Here is a 23,981-nt window from a genome sequence, read left to right on the forward strand (position 1 = left end):
TCTCATTGAGGTTTTGATTTGGATTTCCCTGATGCCGAGTGATGTTGAGCACTTTTTCATGTGTCTGTTGGCCATTTGGATGTCTTCTTTGGAAAAATGTCTGTTCATGTCTTCTGCCCATTTCTTGATTGGATCATTTGTTCTTTGGGTGTTGAGTTTGATGAGTTCTTTATAGATTTTGGATACTAGCCCTTTATCTGATATGCCATTTGCAAATATCTTCTCCCGTTCTGTAGGTTGTCTTTTCGTTTTGTTGACTGTTTCTTTTGCTGCGCAAAAGCTTTTTATCTTGATGAAGTCTTTAGGGGCCATTTAATGTGCTTACTCTGAGCTGTGTTGCTGTGTTAGGTGCATGTTACTTAAAATTAAAGATAAATCATACACATTCTAAGCCCTAAAATGATTTCAATCTAGTAGAACAGCGTTTCTCAAACTTTTGGGGCCTTGGTATATAGTAAGAAATATCTTTTTAAAAATTTATAATTCATTGTGGTAACAAACCCACATAATATAAAATTTGCCATCCTCGCCATTTTTAAGTTCACTAGTGGTAAGTACTTCACACTGGTGTGTAACAGATCTCCAGAACTCTTCACCTTGTGAAGCTGAAACTCTATACTCAGGAAACAATAACTCCTGTAGAATTATCTTTTATGTTGCTACACAGCATGTGTGCATGTGCGTGCACACACTCACACTCACACACCCCACTGATGCAAACATCTCACGAAATGATCTTGCTCTCCTTATAGGGGACACACATTCTGATATTTTCCTTTATTCTATTATACTCTTATTTCTATTCTATGCTATTCTTATTCTATTCTTCTTTACTTTTGAAAATGCTGATCATGAACCCACAACTCATGTCAGTACACTTTAGTTGGTTTCACACCTGTGCTTTGACAAGCTCTCCAGGAGAATAGAGACAAAATCACAAATAGCCATGTGACAAGGCGGAGTCAAGTTTGGGGCACAAGGCAGAGGAAGGAAGAACATTCTGGAGGATTCTCAGGAGGGAAGAAACCCACTGAGTCAGCAAGATCATGAAAGGTCACTTGGGAGGAGGTCGTTATCAGAAATCTACCTCAAAATCTCAATGCGATTTCAACTGTGAGTAGATCTGGGGGAGGAGGGGAGGAGGGTGTGGGGTTAAAAGGAGGCTGCTCTAGGCACATGAAATATGAAATGTGATCCTGACAGCACAAGTTAGTAACTGAGTAGATTTGTGCCTTCTTTCTCTTACTTGTACAATGGGGATAGTAATACTATCTGCCTCTTAGTGACGTGAGGATTAAATGAGTTAACCCCTGTAAAACTTACAAAGCGCCCAGCACATAGGAAATATGTGATGCTAGTGCATTGCTTACATTATATTTAATTTTGCACACATCGCTTCTAAGGGTCTCTGGTCCAGACATCACTGCAAGAAACAAAACGGAAGGTGCTTTCCATCAGGAAGCTGCCTGAAGGCTATGGAGTTACTGGCATGGATTTAATAGACTGTCCTCTATGGAATAGTAAGTACTAAAATAGTCAAAGCAGTGATAATAATAACTGAGTGAATGTTCAAGCACGGTATTGAATCCTTCATGTGCATCCTTTGCTCTAATCTGTGCAGTAGTTACACTAATATACACCACTAACACCATCCGAAACCCTGGGCCATATGGATTCTATGTGGGTCCTTCGTAGGAAGACCTCTGCCTCCATCCAAATCACACTGATTCGGAAGCAGGGAGTTTTTCAGGTCGAGAAGTCTCTTTAAATCTAGACGGGCTGGGGGGATGGTTTTGTGGTAGATGGCAGGAATCCCAGGTTCTTTTGGAGAAACAACCAAGCTGGAACTTTGCTCCCACAGCTACCCCAGGCTGCAGAGAGCATTTCCTAGATAAATCATTGAGCCAGACTTGAGAGCTGGCCTGAACATTTCCTGCCTCTGAGGCTAATTCTATCCTTTGTAGAAACCCCAGGCTACGCATTGTTTAGCTGCCTGTTTCCTGGTGGCCAACCTCGGGAGCTCTACCAAACCCCATCTTTGGTGGCCTCCTGACCCAGAGTGCAAATTATTGAGTTCGCTCTCTTTATCCTGCACACTCAGCTACATGACAACTAATTAAAGACCAGGCACGAAAGCTCTCACTCCTTACTCAAAAGACCAGTCTCAGGCCTTCACTCAAACCTGCTCACTTTTTTACTGGGTATAACTTTGATCAGTCCAAATAGCTGGCTCTCAATCTTGAAGTAGGTACAAGGAGCATCAGATTAGATGGGACTGGGATATGTGATGGTTAGCTTTATGCGTCCACTTGACTGGGCCAGGGGATGCCCAGATGAAACATTATTTCTAGGTATGTCTGTGTGGGTGTTTCCGGAGGAGATTCAAATCTGTGGACTCAGTAATGTCTGTGGACCTCCTCAGTGCAAGTGGGCATCACCTGATTCCTTGAGGGCCTGAAGAAAACAAAAGGCCAAGGAAGGAGGGATTTGCCCCTTGTTTCCTGCCTGATAGAGAGTTCGCCTGATAGATATCCCTTAATCCTGGGATATCCATCTTCTCCTGGCCTTGGACTGGGATTCACGCCATTGGCCCCTCTGGTTCTCATGTCTCTGGGCACAGGTGGGAATTACACCGCCGGCTCTCCTGGGCCTCCAGCCTGCAGAAGGCAGGCATGGGACTTCCAGCCTCCAGCTGCTCACAAGAAATCTCTTCCTATGTATATATCCTGCTTGTTCTGTTTCTCTGGAGAACCTCGGGAATACAGTGGGTGTGGGGGTGTCAGGGGAGGCTGCTGAAGACAGGCATGCTGACTCCAAGATTGAGGGAAGAAGATACTGAGACATCACACATAATAAATGCACGTGCGCAGAAAACACAGCACCTGGAAATATTTGGGAGCATAACCACTTGCTGTGGCTTTGCAGCCCAGTGGATCCTCCATGTGGCAAGCCAGGGGCAGGAGACCCTGAATCTCAAGGCACAGTTAACTAACTGGAAGCAGGAGCAGGCGTACGTGAAGAGAAAATGAGGGAGGCATGGCGGTCAGCCCCAGTTCTGCCACGCACTGGCTGTGTGACCTTCAGCAAGTCACTGTCCCTCTCAGAGTCCCAGTTTCACATGTACCAGATGGGGGTGAGGTGTATAATAATAGTAGAACACCTGCTACAGCGTTCTTGTGAAGACAAGATCATATAGATAGAAAGTCCTCTGTGAGTTTCAAAGCACTAAGTAAATGTTTGAGTTTAATTATTCAGCTCAGTGTTTAAGGAGAAGAAATGTGTGCAGTAAGATTTAAAAATAGTTCTCTCCAAAACTGGAGGAAAAGAGTTTTTGGAAGGGAAAGGGATGACTTTCAGTTCTGTGAAGAATCTACTTATGTGGATCTCTATGTATCTGTCTACGTATGTATGTATGTATGTATCTATCTGTCTACCTACCTACCTATTATTTTACTTACCTGTCTATCAAGAAAGAGAGAAAAATGGAAAGTTCCAGGGATGATAAAGTAGAGATTCTGAAGTCACCTGTGTATAATGTATATGTTCATTCATTCATTCATTTGTTCGTTCACTGAGTATCTACCATGGAGCTGGTCCCTGGCTAGGTGCTGGGGATACAATGATAAGAAGAGAATGATAAGACTATGGTCTGAGCCTCATTTGGTCTCGGGGGGAATAAAATAATCCCACCAATTAATGCATAGTTACAAACTTCCATAGTGACTCTGAAATATAGCATGGGGAAGCCAGTTTGCCAGGGTTTAAATTCAGTTTGCTGCCTGGGTGACATTGGGCAGGTTACTTAGCTCCACCACACCTCAGTTTCTTCATCTGTTCAATGGGGAATAATAATGACACTTACCTCTTATTGTTGTTCTGAAGATTAAATCAGATAATACATCTAAGGTAGGGTTTCCTAGTCTCAGCATGATGGACATCTCCTTGCTGTGAGGGGCTGTTCTATACATTGTGGGATGTTTGCATCCCTGGCCTCTACCTGCTACATGCAAGTAAGCATCCTTTCCCCACACCGTGTCAACCAACAATGTTTCCAGACATTGCCACATGTCCCCCAGAGGGCAAAAGTGTCTCTGGTTTAGAAGCACTGATCTAATGCTTTTAAAGTGCCAGGCACATGTTGAACACTCACTATATGTTAGCTTTTATAATTTTCATAAAGAAAAGTTATGCAGAAATAAGACCTAAGATTCAAATCCTTATATTGTCATTGACTGGTTGTGGGATCTAATCTTGGGAAGATTAATGAATGTATGCATCTCTAAAAAATATTATCACACATAACTTACTTAGTAGATCTTAAATAAAATAATGTATTAAGTATTAATCTAGTTCTACATAAAGGTATCTAAAATAATGTTTGTGTCTTTAAGGCAGGAGTCGACAAATAACAGCCCATGGGCAAAATCAGGCCAGTCTCCATTTCTGTATAGCACATAAGCTAAAATGGCTTAAATTTTTTTTTTTTTTTTTTTTTTATTGAGCTGAAATTCTTGTAGCATAAAAATGAACCATTAACCTGGAAGTGTAAATTGGTGCAGCCATTTTGGGAAACAGTATGGATGTTCCTCAAAAAGTTAAAAATAGAACTATCTTATGATTCAGCAATCACGCTACTTGGTATTTACCCAAAGAATACAAAAACACTAATTCAAAGGGATACGTGCACCCCTACGTTTAGAGCAACATTATTTACAATAGCCTACATATGTAAGTAGCCCAAGTGTCCACTATTGATGAATGGATAAAGAAACTGTGGTATATAAACACCATGGAATATTATTCAGTCATAAATAAGAATGCAGTCTTGCCATTTGTAATGCCATGGATGGAACTAGAGGGTATTATGCTAAGTGAAAGAAGTCAGTCAGAGAAAGACAAATACCATATGATTTCATTCATATGTGGAATTTAAGAAATGAAACAAATGAGCAAAGGGGACAAAAAGAGGAGACACAGAGCAAGAAACAGACTCTTAACTCTAGAGAACAAACTGACAGTTACCAGAGGGGAGGTGGGTGGGGGATGGGTGAGATACACAATAGGGATTAAAGAGTGCACTTGTGATTAAAATAAAAATTTTAGGGCACCTGGGTGGCTCAGTCCGTTAAGCGTCTGCCTTCGGCTCAGGTCCTGATCCCTCAGCTTCTTGCTGAGCGGGAAGTCTGCTTCTCCCTCTTCCCTGCCATTCCCCCTGCTTGTGCTGGCTCTCTCTGACAAATAAATAAATAAAATCTTAAAAAAAAATAAAACAAATAAAAACTTAAAAAAGCCACATTAACCATTTTATTTTTTTTTTTGCATTTTTATTTTATTTTATTTTTTAATTTTATTATGTTATGTTAGTCACCATACAATACATCATTGGTTTTTGATGTGGTGATCTATGATCCATTGTTTTCGTATAACACCCAGTGCTCCATGCAGTATGTTAACCATTTTAAAGCATATAATGTAGTGACAATGGTTTTCAAACTTTTTGATTCTTTTGAAAAAAATCAAAAGAATATTTCCTGATGTGAAAATTATATGAAATTCAAGTTTTAGTGTCCACAGAGTTTTGTTGCAACACATCCCCACTCATTCTATGCTGCTTTCCCACTACAACAGCGGGGTTAAGTAGCCACGATGGAGACCAGATGGCCCGGAAAGCCTAAAACATATTTACTCTCTGGCCCTTTATGAAGAAGGTTTGCTGACCCCCGCTTTAAAATGGTAACAGACCAGGGAAATGAAGTACTTGCTTTCGGGAAATAATGTGCTTCCTCCTTCTTTGTTTGCCCTGCTTGCTGATTTTAGGGAATGACAGAATTTACTCGAAAATATGAGGCACTAGTATTTTTCTCCTCCAATCTGACTGACGTAGTCAGCAGGTTCTGTAGCTTTGTGACCCTGGAGGCCAGTGAAGGAGACAGCACCATGGGGACCAAAGGCAGGCACGGTCGCCTCCCACTGCCGGACTTTCAGTTCCTGCTCTTGACTTCCCTTTACTGCCCGGGGTCCCACACAGTTTCAGTTTGGAAAGCCTGGTCATTTCAATTCTGGTCAGAAATTGAGGCTGTCCTGGTTTTTATTGTTTGTCACCCATTTCTACCTATGGTATCTTTTCTGGAAGAACCTGTAAGGAAGCAAAAGGTGTCCCTTTGGCAGGTGGATTATTTCAGCCTGATTATTTTTACAAAACAAAAGGAAGAATCTTTCACCTTCCCCCTAACTGCCTGAAAGAATTTAGATAGAGGATCTGCCCTAGGAAGGGAGCCACCACCATAGGTAACCACATTATAATATGAACTACTAGGGGTGATAGACAGGGAGCAACTTTGTTAAAATTCCTCTTAATGTCCCATTGTTTCTGGATGGCCCAGCAAACATTTGTTTACTAAACATTTACTCTTTTCCATCTTCCTATGAATTGTCTTCCTTATCTCTGAAGTCCCAGTTCCCTACCCCTTCTCCTTAGCTCCAGATGGCACATAAGCCTCAATTGCCTGCCTGCCTGTGGGGCCTCATAATCTTTTTTTTTTTTTTTTAAGATTTTATTTATTTGAGAGAGAGAGAGCACGAGCAGTGTGAGGGGCAGAGGGAGAGGGAGAAGCAGACTCCCCACCGAGCAGGGAGCCCGATGCGGGGCTCGATCCCAGGACCCTGAGATCATGACCTGAACCGAAGGCAGACACTTAACAGACTGATCCACCCAGGTGCCCCCATGGGCCTCATATTCTTAAGGAGCCCTTGTAAGTACATAACTAAATTCCATTTTCTCCTGTTAATCTGTCTCATATCAGTTTAATTCTTAGACCAGCCAAAAATACCTTGAAAGGTAAAGACAAATTTTTCCTCCCCAATAACTCTGTAAAACATTTGCGTGCCCCACTTTCATCCCTGGTCTAAATGGATTGACCATACATAGGGCACGGCTGGGTCCAAGGATTTTTAAAAAGATTCCCATAACTGCTTAGTTCATGCTAAGCCACTAGACTACCTGGTCTGTAAAGTTTGTTAAAATATGGAAAGGGAGGACTTGAAATCATGCTTTCCTTTTGATGGTCCATAACATGGGGAAAACCTGTGGAATATTCATCTTGAGCAGATGGAGTCAAAGCGGGAAGAGAAGCTTATCTGAGACAGAAGATTTTTGAGTGCTTCCCATGCAAATACCCTAGAAAGTGTGCAAAGCTTGACTCAACTCTCAAAAAAAAAAAAAGGCCTCCTCAGTTACCTGAAAAAGCCTTCCCCAGCTCTTATCACCACAGCCCCATAAGAGTATGGCCCTGGGACTCTTTCCTGGCCTCAGCACCTTGATAAGAGCTGAAGAAGACCCTTAGAGAACAATATGCAGATAAAATGAACACAAAATACTGAGCTTTTCGCCCTCGTGTCAGCAAGCCCTCTTACTTAACTAGAGACCTCAACAGTTAAAACCAGAAATAGACAAGATTGTCTAACTCATGCTCTGATTAAAACCTATTGTTCTAATTTTTCCCTGCACTTTCTTGAGGCACGGATGAAGGTGTTTTGCAATGATCAAAACATTCCAACTGCCAAGCCAGAAAAGCCCTGACAGCAATGGAATGCCTAGGAGACCACTCCCCACATGTCCCCTTCCTGGCTCACGAATGTGAGCTGAACACACACTGACCACCCCCCCCCCCAACAACCACGCGTTCTCTCCCAAACCTCTCTATAAACCTGTAGGGTTCATCTAGCAGGTAGAGAGGTGGGTTACTGCCACCTCCCCCTACTGCCAGGACCTGAAATCAATTTCTCCCTTCTTCTTTTCCAAGCCCTCATCTCTTGAGTTATTGGCTTCTCTTACTGCGAGTTTATCCAAGTTTGCTTGGTAACAGTGCTGGCAAATCCAGCCAAGAGCTGCGCTTCTGATGTGTCCAGCCCCCTTTGGGTTCCCTGGGTCGGGGAAGTTGGCTGTGGAAGTGCCAGGGCTCACCCCTTCCTTTTCTGAGTTAGCAGCTGGGACAGATCATTCAGAAACACTAGGTAGTTCTATTTTTCACAATAAATGAGTAAGAGTCCTTCTTGGGTGCCTATGACACAGATACGGAGGCTACCACTGAATGAATGTTATTTCGTTCGATGTTGATAATTCTATAGATTAACTTATAGCCTAAGAACCCCTTTGTCAAAATCCTTTTGTTATCCTGTCCCTCAGGATCCTGTGTCTCCTGGGCTGAGTCTAAAGTAGTAACCATGGCTACAATGTTCCCAAAACTTAGAAAGAAACTGGAAAGACTCACCACAAAGCTTGAAAGCATTTTTGATGTAGCAGATCTTACAGAAGAGAAGGTTCAAACTCTCCTGGCAGGAGCTTTGAGCCTCAACAAGGGTGAGTGTTGATTCTTCCTGAGGCCAACCCGCCACACATCCTCGTCCCCCAATCCGAAGAATTTTAGATTCCTCCAGAATTCCTCAGTTCTGTGATAGGCTAGCTTGGAATAGAAAAGAATTAATACGTGACATGAGGAAAGTATACCCACTAGTTTTATATTAGAGATAATTATCCAAAAATTAGTGGAGTATAAACAGAAGTCAGACAGAATAACTTTAGGAAAGTCTTCCTCTTTTTTGGGGGGCGGAACCAGTGACAGCGATTATGGAAGATGGATAATCTACACCATATTCATTTGAGACTAAAAACAGTGTTACTTTCAGCTTCTATTTCGAGGGCTCTCCTATGGGTTTTGTACTTTTCCTTTAATCTTTTGGCACAAGATTGAAAAGTGGGACTTTTAGCATCCTGATGAACTGTTTCCCAGAACATGGGACATTCAGAGTTAAAAGCAAGGCAGATCTAGACAAATCAGTTTGGTCACCCTAGTTGTCTTCCAGAAGCCCACACCACCTCTATCACTACCATCTTTTAGATCATGCTCTGGGTACCTGGAACCCCAGAATTCCTTGCACAAATGGACCTAAGCCTGCTTCGGGAACCTGCACAGTCCTCTCTCCTGGGTTTGCTCTTGATTGTGAATACTGTTGGTATTCACTCTCCTAGGCCCACAATGAGTATATGGGGAGAAGGGGGTTCTTAGCTATATGGCTGGGGTCTCTATGTATGAAGAAGTCCATGGGACTATGCAACAGAGCAGGGCTGGGAAGAGTAAGGCCAGACCTGAGCCTGATTCTCTCCATGTCCCCGAGTTTGATAGGGAATTTTGAGGAGTCTGAGAATTTTGACTTGAATATGTGCTTCCAGGTCATTATGAAAGTACGTTTTTTTCTAGATAGTATGATAGAACATCTTTTATTTAATAGTTTGCTACTTCGGTTTATAATATTTAAATATTTGTAGAAATAGTATGCAGATATCTGTTTGTACTTTTACCCCAGGCCCTGGCAAACGTTATGGATGGGAATTGCCTATCTTTGTCTTATCCTTGAATAGAAATTCTACAGGCAATTTTTCATGGTGGAGAATATTGAAGGCCCTGTGTGGGACATTCTCTAAAATTTTGTCTATGGACAGTTTCCCAAGGTTTCTGAAAGAATCCAAATGCAGCCCTCAGTAAGAAGCCAAGACTGACTATTGAATTCATTCAAGCAGCCATCCATGGGCACAGCACAATAAGATTTAAAACCTAACAAAAGGGAGGAAGCTAAATTTAAGATCCTCCAAGTTAAAAGCTTACAAGAATAATGGGTCATAACCTCACACTATATAGTTAACTCTTCTCTAAACCCCATCCACTATATTGCTACTATTTTAAAACCCAGGGCATTGGAAAAACCGATGTCCCATGAGATGTCTACAACTCCCACATGTTGGCCCTATACTTAAACAGAACATAGGATATCCTTCCAGCTTGCTTCAACCATTCCTAGTAAAATTTCTCCTGCTTTCACCTGCCAATCCTTCATCCCGTCACAGACAGAAATACACAGTTTTCTTACACTTGGGTTTCTTATTTAACGTTGTCATTTGTTTATGCTGTCCACTATCGGGTGAGATGATTATTGCTATAAGAACCAAAAGAAAGCAGTCAGCCATCATCTCACTAGATGACTTCAAACTATCCCTGAACCCTTCATGAAGGAACATTCCTTCCTCCTTGGCTTATATGTATATTGAATTGAGACTTACTTTGTAAATTAAATATAGTGATGTTCTACACTTTGAACATGGTATATATGGACCAGATCTTCCTATCTGGACAAACTTCAGTCAAAAACTAACAATGACTAAGACACAAGCACCATCCAGCTTGGATTTGACCCTTGTAGAAGTCCCATCTGTTTGTGTTTGTTAATGAGATGAGAAATCAGCTTAGAGCACCTCCTGCTAAAACCAAAGTCAAATTTCCTATGTGGCCACTTTGATCCCTTAATACCTGTGTTCAAAATGAGCAGACGAGTCTACTGCTCTGTTGAGAACCTATTCCACCTTAATGCATATGTCAGCCCTGTTCATCCCATCGTTCCCAACTCAGGATCCCAACTCAGGTCTCTGTTGTTTCACCTGGCCAATGCATTATTTTTCCTCTCCAGTATATTCTCATTCCCAATACATTTTGACTCTTCTACCATGACTAATATCTTACATCATTTACACAGATGAGATTAATCTGGAAATTGCTCGGGCTGTTGTGGCCACTAAAGATGCTTTTCTTAAGGACTGTCTATTTCCTCTTGCCACTTACCAACCATAAAACAACTATATGACTTCAAGAATGGGGCCCCTGATTAGAAAAAGTCTATCATGAAAATAGCAGTTTGACTCCTTTACTCTGTTTACAACCTGTTTACACCCATACAGTCATCCCATAACTTTCATGTCCCTTCTACTAGTCAATATTATCAGTTGGAGGGGACATCTGGGAAAGGAGAAGGAAAAGAACAAATTGGGACCACCTGTGTGCCTGGATTATCCAGTATGGCACCTTGTCATCACGTGTGCTCTCTGCTTGTAATGCAGGGAAGTTGGTCCAGAACCATCCTGACTTGACCAGGAATTGGATGCCTTCCAACCACCAGCAAATTAAACACATCAGCCTTCTCTTACGAAGTGGTAACCCGAAATCTTAGTGTTAATATGTTTATTTTCTGGAGGGTCCAAATATTTTCCCTGGGAGAGTAGTTTCCAAACTTTGGTATATACGAGGACTACTTGAAGGGCTTGTTAAAACACAGATTTCTGGGACACATCTTCAATTTTTCATTTAGTAGGTCCAAAGTGGGCCCTAAGGATCTACATTTCTAAGTTCCCAGATGCTGATGCTGTAGACCTGGTGACCACACTTTGATAGCCATCACCCTAGAGGGAAGCAGACGTTATTACTTTGTCAAGACCTTGCTCTAAAAACACATTCCTCAACATAGACCCAGATTAAGTTTCCAATTATATGGGATAAGTTTTCCAGTTTTTATGTAAAGATTTAAACATTAAATTCTAACCACAAAATCCATACGCTTGAATTGCTTTGGGTGAGACAGAGAACAAAAATTATGACATTAAGCAAGACTTTGGTAGACTTTTCAGTGAAGACCTTAAATGGTCTGAGGCCTCACCAATTATCATAATGAATATGTGGTTCTGCAATCAGAGATGTCAGCCCATATGACATTGTAAGTGGATGGCCTAGGATGGTTCCAACGTACATTCTAGTTGTTTTCCGCTAACAGCAGCTGGCAAACTCTGGCCCACTGGTCAAATCTGGCCTGCCACCTGTTTTTGTATGGCCTGCAAGCTAAGAATGGTTTTTACATTTTAAATGGTTGAAAGAAAAAAAAAAAAAAGACAGCTATTTCATTAAATGTGAGAACTATATGAAATTCAAATTTTATTGTCCATAAAGTTTTATTGGAACACAGCCATGTCCATTGTTTTTGTATTGTCTTTGGCGAGTTGCAAAGTTGTAACAGGGATAGTAGGACCCACAAAGCCTAAAATATTTACTCTCTGATTCTTTAGAAAAGACATTTGCTGACACCTACTCTAGAGGGTAAGGGAGTTACCTTGTAGCATCCACTGAGTGAAGATTATGTGAAACTGACAAAGAATAGTAGAGAACTCTTTGGAGATCCAGGTCATATGACCTCAGGACTTGAGACATAGATTAGAAAACGCTGAATTTCCTTATTCCCATAGAATTATTACCTGTTTTTACTTTACTTCCTGTCACTGTTGGCTATGTTTGCTAGAAAGACATTTCCTCCTGCCCTCTTGCCACATTCCTCATTTCTTCATGTCTCTGAGCTCCCATTCCTCTGCATCATCTGTGCCCAATACCCCCAGTGAACAGTTTTGTGATCAGTTCCCTAGCCCCAGCAGATGCACTGGGAAACAAGTCAGTGATGGGCTTGTGTGTATGGCCTCCTTAGTGATGGTGAGTCTTCTCTTTCTGGGCTTACTATAAATATTTCCTTTTGGAGCAATTCCATGGGTTGGGTGAAGCCCTCTAGATAGAAATACAAGTGGAACGATGCCAGGCAAGGTGCTATATATCCATCAATATGGTCACACACGGGCCCTGCAAGCTCCACAAGAGGGACCAATAACCGTTAGGCCTCACAGTTTCCTATGACTGATGGTTAATGGAACATATTGGATCATAGTAAATTCCCCAAAGATATAATCATTCAGCAAAACAGATTTTTTTGAAAAATCTTTTCAAACGCTTTTTGAAACGCTATTTCGTGATGACAGAGTCTGAAGGATGACTGACAATTTGGAACACTTTCCAACTAAACAGTTCAAAAATACTTGACTGAAAATATGAAGCTTCCGTTGATAAGGCTATAAGTGCTTCTACTTAAATATTTTATTAAAATGTGTGCTCTCATGGCCAAGAAAAATGTGGGAATTTATTTGTTTAAAACTAAAAATTATGAATTAAACTGCTTGACAAACAAGAATTCTATTTTCCATCATAGTCTTAAGCTCAAAAACTTTTAACTTGTTACTAAGAGAACACAAGCCTAGGAATAAAAAGTCCTGGTTCTAGAAACAGCAAGAATGTGGAGGTATTTGTTTGTTTTAAGGACTCTTGTGACTTTTAGAATCTTGTATTTCTAAAACTTTTTTTTTAAATATAGAAACGTTTGTATAATATCCCTTTAAACTTCAAAAGGTGGTTAAAAAACAATTACATAATGAGAATGGGAAATTTAACATTTTACTCTAATATTAAAAATGTGATTTGTTGTTTTTCTCCATAGAGAAAGGAGTAATTACTTTATGCAAATGTAACATAATGTGGGATTTCAGTTGAAATGCATTGTAATTGTGTTATGCTAGCTACAATTATAAAAAATGGCACCTTTTGTGAATTGGTGCTAGTAAAACCTTTAGTAGAATCTAAAAAAATATGCATCTAGAGAAATGTTTCCACTTGAACATTTTGGATAAATTTTATTTTGTTTGAATAGGTAATATGGTTTCATGGTTCAATCAAATCAAAACAACACAAAAAAGTATGCACTAGATGTTTACGCTTACCTGTGTTCCAGCCACTCCAACCAGCTAGCTCCCCATAGGGCAACTATTTACATTAATTTTTCGTTTATCGTCCTAGTGTTTGTTTTTGCAATATAAGCAAGTATGAGTATTTATTCTTATTTCCCTGCTTTCTCTCATAAAAAAGTAGCATAATAAAGACACTGTTAAATACTTTGCTTTCTTCACTTACTGTACAACTTGTAGGTCTTTTTTTATTTTTGTACATAGAGAGCCTCTACATTCTTTTTTGTTTAGCTGTATAGTACTCTTTTGCATGGCTTTGCCATGATCTATTCGCCTGATCTCTTACTGCTGGACCCTACTTGTTTCCAATCTTTTGTTCTTGTGCCCTTCAGGAATGTTTTCAAGTTTTCCTTGATAGGTTTTGTACATCTCCTGTTAAACAACTGCTTTTTGTTTATATGTAGTTCTTTATCTTGTTCTGAGTAAAATTTTATAGTGTAGTATCTGTCACTTTTTTCTAATATTTGTTTATCTTACAATGTATTTTATCTGGTTAAACTCAGTTATATTTTCTATTATGCTTTTTTTTAATTGAAACATAATTGACACATAATTTGTATTAGTTTCAGGTGTACAACATAAGGACTCAATATTTATATATATAGTAAAATGATCACCACAGTAAGTCCAGTTAACATCTGTTACCATACATACATTTTTTTCTTGTGATGAGAACTTTTAAGATCTACTCTCTTAGAAACTTTCAAATATGCAATACAGTATTATTAACTGTAGTCGCCATGATATACATTATATCCCCATGACTTATTTTATAATTGGAAATTTGTACCTTTTGACCACCTTCATCCATTTCTCCCACCCTCCCCCCCTTGCCTCTAGTGACTATCAATCTGTTCTCTGTATTTATGAGCTTGGTATTTTTTCCCCCTAGATTCCACATATAAGTGAGATCATAGGGTATTTATCTTTCTCTGTTTGACTTATTTTGCTTAGCATAAAGCCCTCAAGGTCCACCCAAATGTTATCGCAAATGGCAAGATTTCCTTCTTTTTTATGGCTGAACAATATTCCAGTGTGTGTGTGTGTGTGTGTGTGTGTGTGTGTGTATAACATTTTCTTTATCCATTCATCCACTGATGGACACTTAGGTTGCTTCCATATCATGGCTAATGTAAATAATGCTGCAATAAACTTGAGGGTGCACATATCTTCTTAAGTTAGTGTTTTTACTTTTTTCAGATAAATACCCCAAAGTGAAATTGCTGAATCATATGGTAGTTCTATTATTAATTTTTTGAGGAACCTCCATACTGTTCTCCACAGTGGCTGCACCAATTTGCATTCCCACCAATAGTGCACAAGTGTTCCCTTTTTTCCATATCCTTGCCAACACTTGTTATCTCTTGGCTTCTTGATAATAGCCATTCCAACAGGAGTGAGGTGATGTCTCATTGTGGTTTGGTTAGAATTTCCCTGATGCTTAGTGATATTGAACATCTTTTCATATACTCGTTGGCCATCTATGTGTCTTATTTGGAAAAAAAAAAATCTATTCAGATCTTCTGCCCTTTTAAAAATCATATTGTTTAGTTTTCCGCTATTGAGTTGTATAAGTTCCTTATGTATTTTGGATATTAACCTCTTATGAGATATATGATTTTCAAATATTTTCTCCCATTTGGAAGGTTGCTTTCTTTTTATTAATGGTTCCCTTTGCTGTGCAGAAGCTTTTTAGTTTGATGTAGTTCCACTTGTTTATTTTTATTTTTGCTGCCTTTATAAACGGAGCTGGGTCCACATACCTGAGTCATGTCTGTGGAATCTGAAACAGCTCAAGGGCTTTGTTCCAGGCCTTTCCAGCCACAGCGCAGGGCCATTCTGCTCACCCAGGAACCTATCCAGTGGTCAGTCAGCAGTCTCCCGGGAATCTGATGGGAGCCATTCCCACCATGCATATGGTAATAGGCTTGCTGACTGAGGACCCTGCATGGAAATTCTTGTAGTAGAGCCACGAACTGAACAAAGTACTGGAAACAGTGCCATCCATCCAGGGACTAGATAGGATCCATGCCCACTTGAGCCCCTGGTAACAAGCTGGCCTATTGTGGACTCCAATGTAGACCAAGCGACAGCTATATAACTGGCTCCAACCCACACAACTACGATTCCAGAGGTGATCCTATCAGCCCAGGGAACAGACAGGAGAAGGTCTTTACCTGATTAAACCAGTCTATAAAGAATGGAAGACATGTTTGTTCCTTCAAAGGTACAGACACCAATGCAAGGCTACATGGATCACAAAGAATCACCAAGTATAATACCACCAGGTGAAAGTAATAAAGCTTCAGTAACTGACCCCAAAGAAGTAGAGATCTATAGTTTACCTGGCAATTCAAAATAATTATCTTAACGAAACTGAATGAAATGCAAGAGAACACAGACCAACAACTAAACAAAATCAGAAAAACAATGCATATGAAAATGAGAAGTTCAGTAAAGAAAATAGAAGCCATACAAAAGACCCAAACAGAAATCCTAGAGCTGAAGAATAAAATAACAGAACTGAAGAGTTCAGTAAAGAGTTTCGACTCCAGATAATCATAGAGAAGAAAGAATCAGTGAACTCAAATACAGATCATTTGAAAATAACCACTTAGAGGAATGAAAAGAAAAAGGAATTAAAAAAAAAAGTAAAGAAGGTCTATGTAAATTACAGGACACATCAAGCAAATAAACATGTATATCATGGGAGTCCCAAAAGAAGTAGAGCGAGAAAAGGAGGCAGAAGGTTTATTTAAAGAAATAGTAGCTGAAAACTTCCCAAATCTTGGGAGAGATGTGGACATTCATGTACAAGAAGTTCAAAGGACCCCAAACGGGATCATCACAAAGATTACTATGAGACCCATTATAATCATAATGTTAAAAGTCAAAGACAAGCAAGAATTCTGAAAGCAGCAAGAGAAAAACAACTCATCATATGCAAGGGAATCCCCACTCCCAATAAGGTTATCAGTGGATTTCTCTGTGAAACTCTGCAGGCCAGGAAGGAGTGGGATGATAAATTCAAAGTTCCGAAAGGAAGAAAAAAAAAAAAAAAGCAACAAAAACCCTGCCAATGAAGAATACTGCACTGGGAAAAACTGTCCCTGAGAAATGAAGGAGAAATAGATATTCGCAGAGGAACAAAAGCTAAGGGAGTTCATCACCACAAGACCTGCCTTACAAGAAATGCTAAAGGGAGTTCTTCAGGTTGAAATGAAAGGACACTAGTAACAACATGAAAGCACATAAAAGTAAAAAAATTCATTGGTCAAGGTAAATATATAGTCAAATTCAGAATACCCTAATACTGTAATGGTGGTGTGTAAGTCACTTTGTTTCTAGTATAAAAGTTAAAAAATGATAATATTAAAAATAATTACAGGTACAATACGTTGATATTGAGTGCACAGTATAAAAATATGTAAAGTGTGACAATAACAGCATATAGCATGTTGCAGGAAGGGAAAGTAAAAGTCTAGAGTTTTTGGATGCAATTGAAGGTAAGTTGTTGTCAGTTTAAAATAGACTGTTAATGTTTATGTAAGTCTCATGGTAACCATAAAGAAAAGTTCTATAGTAGATTTAAAAAGATAAAGAAGGAATAAAGCATACCTCTGTAAAAGATGTATCACAAAGGAAGACAGTAAGAGAGAAAGGGAATAAAAAACAATCTGAAAACAATGAGCAAAATGACAATAGTATGTTCTTACCCATCAATAATTACTTTAAGTTAAATAAACTAAATTTTCCAGTCAAAAGACAATAGCTAAAAGGATAAAAATACCAAGATGCAACAATACGCTGCCTACAAGAGAGTCATGCTTGTTTGAACAAAACATGTAAGCTGAAAGTGAAGAGATGGGTAAAAGGTCTTCCATGAAAATGGTAACCAACAGAGAGCAGGAGTAGTTATATCAGATAAGATAAACTTTTAGTCAAAATTGATCACAAGAGACAAAGAAGGCCACTATGTAGAGGTAAAGGGGTCAATTCATCAAGAAGATACAACAATTGTAAATGTATCTGCACCCAACATTGGACCATCTATTTAAAGCAAATATTAAAAGAAGTAAAAGAAAAAATAGATAGCAATACACTAGTAATAGGGGACTTCGATGATCTACTGTTGACATTGATCATTCAGACAGAAAACTATTCAGGAAATAGTGGTCTTGAATAATATTATAGACCCAATGGACCTAACAGACATACAGAACATTCCATCCAATAGCACCAGAATACACATTCTTCTCAAACACACATGGAATATTAGCCTGCATAGATCATATGTTGGGCCATGAAGAAACCCTAAACAAATTTAAGAAGACTGAAATAATATCCAGTATTTTTCCAACCACGATGGTATGAAACTAGGAATTAGCAGCAGGAGGAAAACCGGAAAGTTCACAAATATGTGGAAATTAAACCACACACTACTGAATAACCAATGGGTCAAAGAAGAAATCAAAGGGAAATCAGAAAGTATCCTCAGACAAAGGAAAATGAAAATACAGCATACCGAAACTTACAGGATGTAGCCAAAAGCAGTTCTAATAAGAACATCTATAGTGATAAATGCCTACATTAAGAAAAAAGAAATATTTCAAATAAATAACATTTTTATATCTCAAGGAACTGGAAGAAGAAGAGCAAGGTAAACCCAAAGTTAGCAGGAGGAAGGAAATGATAAAGATTAGAGTACAAATAAATAAAACAGAAATTAGAAAATAGAAAAAATCAATGAAACTAAGAGTTGGTTTTAGAAAAGATAAACAAAATTGTTATACCTTTAGCTAGACTAACCAAGAAAAAAAAAAAAAGAGGACTCAAATAAACAAATGAAAGAAGAAACATTATAACTGACACCACAAAAATACAAAAAATTACCTAGCAGAGATTGGATAACCTAGCATAAATGGAAAAATTCCTAGAAACATACAACCTAACAAGACTGAATCAGGAAGACATAGAAAATCTGAACAGATGAATAATGAATAAGGAGTTTGGATTAACAGGCAAACATTTCCCAACAAACAAAAGCCCAGGACCAGATGATTTCACTGGTGAATTCTACCAAATTTTAAAGAAGAATTGATGTAAATCCTTTTTAAACTCTTCCAAAAAATTAAAGAGGACAGAACACTCCCAAATTCATTTTATGAGGCCAGCATTACCCTGATATCAAATCCAGATTAAGGACTACAAGAAAAGAAAATTATAGGCCAATATACCTAATGGATATAGAAACAAATATTCTGAACAAAATTCTAGCAAGCTACATTGACTCCACTTTAAAAGGATCATATACCGTGATCAATTGGTATCTATCTTTGGGATACAAAGGTAGTTTAACATATGCAAATGAATAAATATGATATACCACATATTAATAGAATAAGGGATAAAAATCATATTATCCTCTCAGGAGATGTAGAAAAGCGTTTGACAAAATTCAACACCACTTCATGATAAAAAAGTTTTCAACACATTGGGTATAGAGGACTGTAATAAAACATAATAAAGGCCTATATGACAAGCCCTTAGCTAACAGCATACTCAACTCTAGAAGTCCTAGCCTGGTCCCAATTAGGCAAGAAGAAATAAAAGGCATCCAAACTGGAAGGGAAGAAGTAAAACTATTTGTGTTTGCAGATGACATGATCTTATATAGAGATAATTTTAAAAACTACACACACACACACACACACACACACACACAGACTGTTAGAATAAAAGAATTCAGTAAAGTTTCAGGCTAGAAAAATCAACATACAGCAATCAGTTGCATTTCTATATACTAACAACAAAATATTTGATAGAAAAAACAAAGAAAACAATTTCATTTGCAATAGCATTAAAGACAATGAAATACTTAGGAACAAATTTAACCAAGGAGGTCAGAGACCTGTACACTGAAAGCTATAAGACATTGATAAAAGAAATTGAGGAAGACACAAATAATTAGAAAGATATTCCATGTTCATCAATTGGAAGAATTAATATCGTTAAATATCCACAGTACCCAAAGCCATCTGTAGATTCAATGCAATCACTATCAACAATTCTGAACAGATCTGAACAGATGAATGCTCAAAAATGGCATTTTTCAAAGAAATAGAAAAAACAATCCTAAAATTTGTATGGAACCATAAAAGACCCAAAATAGACTAAACAATCTTGAGAAAGAGGAACAAAGCTAGAGGCATCACACTCCCTGATCTCAAACTCTACGCTATAGCTATATTATCAAAACAGTAGAGTACTGGCATAAAAACAGGCATGCAGATCAATGAAATACAATAGAGAGCCCAGAAATAAACACATGCATGTGGTCAAAAATATTTATATATTTTAGGTTCCCCACAAATCACCTAGACCAGGTTCCCATTTAATGGGACAGATTTTCCAACATGTAAGTATAGCCTAAGTCATCAAATTCCAACCACAGACATCAGCCTCTGGAAATGTGGTGGACTAAGGGTGCAAAGCAACCATACTAATGAAAACTACCAGAAATGCTGTACAAAATGCAGTTTTAAAATCTTCCTGAAAGGGCGCCTGGGTGGCTCAGTTGGTTAAAATCTTCCTGAAAGCACTGAAGAGATGACAAGGGTGCATATAATTTTCAGGCCAAAATCTAAGTGAGAGGAAAATTATGGATGGCAGCTCAGACAGACAGAGAGGTGGAAAATATGAAAAAGCAATGAAGAGACAAGGAGAATAGAGTGAGAAGGTCTAACTCACATGAATTGGAGTTTCAGAAATAGAAGAGAGTGAGAATGGGACAGAGGCAATGTTATGAGATTTTTATTTATTGATTTTTTAGAATATTGCCCAGGGGCTATTGGGTGGCTCAGTAGGTTGAACATCTGATTCTTGACTTTGGCTCAGGTCATGATCTCAGGGTTGTGAGATCAAGCCCCAAGTCAGGCTCCATACTCAGCCGGAGTCTGCTTGGGATTCTTTCTCTCCCTCTGCCCCTCCCCCCACTCACGTGGGCATACTCTCTCTCTTAAGGAAAAAAAAAAAAAAGAATATTGCCCAAATCCTCAGATTTAGGAGTATCAGAAACTCCAAGAAAGATTACAAAGAAAAGAAAAGAAATCCACAACTATAGAAAACTAATGGCAAAGAGAGTATCTTAAAAGTAGACAGAGAGAAAGACAGACCACCACCAAAGGAGTTGCTATTAGACTGACACCTGACTTCCAAACACCAAGCATGGAAGCCAGAAAACCATATCCTCAATGTGGTTCAGGAAAACAACTGTCAACTTAGAATCCTGCACCCAGTGAAAATATCTTTCAAGAATGAGGACAAAGTTGGGGCGCCTGGGTGGCTCAGTCGGTTAAGCGGCTGCCTTTGGCTCAGGTCATGATCCTGGGGTCCTGGGATCGAGCCCCACGTCCGGCTCCCTGCTCAGCAGAGAGCCTGCTTCTCCCTCTCCCTCTCCCACTCCCCCTGCTTGTGTTCCCTCTCTTGCTGTGTCTCTCTCTCTGTCAAATAAATAAATAAAATCTTTAATTAAAAAAAAAAAAAAAGAATGAGGACAAAGTCAAGAGGTATTGCTTTCTGGCATCCACTGTAGGGGTAGTCAGGATTGTAAGGAAGTCCCAGTGAAGTGTACAGAGATTCAGGTCAAATATCTCAGGTCTCGTATTATGGGTTCAGAGCCCCATTTGGGTTTTCCTATGGCCCATATGACTCTCAACAGTCTTTGCTTGTGTTTTAGCTTGTTACTGCTTGTCAGGAAAAACTGTTCTCTTCCTGCCCTGCAACTCCTTGACTTGATAGTTACTGTGTGACATTTTCCTGTGTCATTCACAGAGAGCGCTGTAAGCTTGGTATAGTAAGATGGAGACACGACATTCTGCAGAAGAGATCTATTCTCTCACTTCGTCCCTCAACAATAAAGCTGCATGTCACATACTGGTGGTTAGACCTTGGGAAACAAATAAAAACCTTAAGTTTTAGTTGTCCTGAACAAATAAGGTGACCTGTTTTAAAAGTCAGTTATGAGTATGCTTTACAAATGGCTGTCTAGAAATCGCTAACCCAGGCTCTGTTTTAAAAGAACAGCAGAGATTATATTGCCATGTTGGCATATTTTGCCATGATCGGTTTGCTTCTTAATTTAATGGACCTAAAAGAATCCATTGTTCATTTTGATAGATTTAAATTGTACGCCTAGAAAGATCAGTTAAGGAACTGGGTGTTATACAATGTGTTGCATGTTTTACCTTCATTTGTTCCTGTCTGAGGCTTTTGGGTAAATAATAAAGACTTCCTCAAAGCCTGGAGTCTGAGGTCTTATTTTCTTCAATAATTTATTAAAATTATTCTTGAGCAGAGTAGTTTAATAAGCCTATGATGTAGTAGCTAAGACCCCAAGGTATTCTTCAAGGGAAAGAAAAACCCCATAATCTGTCAACTGTCTTCAAAGGAAGGTGAGTTTTTTAGCTAGAGGGACCCTCATTTTGTTGAGCACCCTGACAATGTTGTTGAGGTGAACGCTCAGTGTAGTTGAGTCAGGTGAGTCAGATGAGGGATTTGAAGTTGGGATGAGTGCATATAAGGATTTGGGAGTTAAAGAGCACACCCAGGGAGGATGAAGATATATACTGAGAAAAAAAATAAAATAAAACATCTTCGGAGAACGTATCTATCTTCCTAGGGTGAGGGTTCTTAGCCTACTCTGTGCCCTGTACTTCTTGGCAGTCTGGTGAAGACTATAGGTTTCTTTAAATGCATAAAATGAAATATATAGAATTACAAAGGAAACCAATTATATATGAAATCTAATTATCAAAATATAAAAAAGGAAACAAATTTGAAGTATTGTAACATATGTGCTTTGTTACTTACACTTTACATAAAAAAGCAGGGGGTCTAATAACCTCCATGGATTTTGAAGTAACCGTGAGCATAGGATATTTTTCCAGATACAATAATTGTAACATGATATGAAAATGCCTGTGATTTCTGTTAGGGCAGGACTAAAGTCATAGGTACGGCCAACACTGTTGCCTATATTCAGAACGGAAGGAAATGCTTAACTTCATTTTTTTTTTTTGTCCAACCAAGGACACAGATCCTGGACAAGAACTCTGCTCTAGGGTGATGTAAATTTCCTCCTTCCCCAGGTATTCTCTAGCAACGATGACACTGAAATGCATTGCTTCCATGTGAGTAGACTCTCTTCGGAGGCGTCAAGGACAAAGAAGCAGGATGGGGCCCCATCTCCAGTCCCAAGGCACTTACCAAGTGCTCAGTGACCCATGGCTCTGCCCTGTTGAGGGTGGAGACGTGGCCTCTGCCTGTCATCTTGTGCATACATAATGCAGGTGACTAGGACGAACACACAGTGAATATCCGCTTATACAAGAAAGCACTTAAGCACCAGAAAATAAGTAGATTAAATATTTCCCTAAGGTACATTAAGAGCTGCTATTAGGAAGGCTGAAAAGGTTTTGTGATTACTTCCACCTCCTCATATCTGCACAGCACTTTTAACTTCTCAAAGCTTTTTGTCCATCTAGTATCTAATTTGTTTTTTGCAACCACCCTGGGGTTAGCTGTGCTTTTTTTTTTTTTTTAACCTGTTCTCCTAAAAATATATATATTTAAAACACAATTTGCCAGAATCTGAGCAAAAAGTCACAAGGATAAATAAGCAATGATATTTCTGAGAATACAACGATTTCAACCTCAGAGGGAAAATTTAAATGAAATGAAATATTTAACATAAATAATCTCCCTCTCCTGCTAAAGCAGACAAAAGGCAATACTAAGTACTTATTAAAGGAGAACACATTTTTAGGTGTAATTTTTCCAAAAAAAATAATAAGCTTATGAAAAATTCAAACAATCCAATAGTGTTGAAGAGAACACTTTAAATTTTCCCCCTACTTAAATATATGTATATATATGTATATATATATGTATATATATCCGAGAAGTGGTATCAGGCTGAGTCCAACTAGGAGCCAAAAACAACAATAGTTATTTGAACAGTAAGAACTTAATACAAAGATTTTTTAACTAGGTATAATGTGGTTAACTAGGTAACTGAGTGGGTAAAAAGAATAAAGTAGGAGTGTGCAAACTACAATCTGTGGGCCACATCTGGTTTGCTGCCAGTTTTTGTTAATAAAGTTTTATTGGAACCCACCATGCTCACTTGCTTGCATATTGTTTCTGGCTGCTTTGGGCTATGATGACAAAGTTAAATCGTCTCGACAGAGACCACATAGTGTGCAAAGTGTAATATAATTTCCATGTCACCCTTTGCCAGAAAGGTTTTCTTACTCCTACTCAGTGTTAAGGTATCAAGGAGGTAGTAGCTGTAAATCAAGGCGGTAGTAGTTGTAACAAGCAGCTTTAATCTCTAGAACTCGGGGGTGAATAGAAGACCTGGAATTATTAACACTTGCAGCCAAACTCAGATGGCTGAGGAGAGGCTTGCAGTCTGGCTCTTGCTGGT

The 23,981-nt window shown here is 38.9% G+C and overlaps 1 long non-coding RNA gene across 1 annotated transcript in view; it reads right to left on the reverse strand.

The window, feature by feature from the left end:
- The window catches only part of LOC145720573 (uncharacterized), a 152,338-nt gene that overhangs the window by 1,964 nt on the left and 126,393 nt on the right, over positions 1-23,981 (reverse strand). Inside the window, exons 4-5 of the long non-coding RNA XR_014143639.1 lie at positions 8,271-8,462; positions 5,109-5,227 (exon numbers count right to left, since the gene is read on the reverse strand). This is a non-coding gene — a long non-coding RNA (uncharacterized LOC145720573). The remainder of the gene's footprint in view (positions 1-5,108; positions 5,228-8,270; positions 8,463-23,981) is intronic.

This window comes from Leptonychotes weddellii, chromosome 3 (genome assembly GCF_054177405.1).
Source record: "Leptonychotes weddellii isolate Sample4059 chromosome 3, ASM5417740v2, whole genome shotgun sequence".
NCBI lineage: Eukaryota > Metazoa > Chordata > Mammalia > Carnivora > Phocidae > Leptonychotes > Leptonychotes weddellii.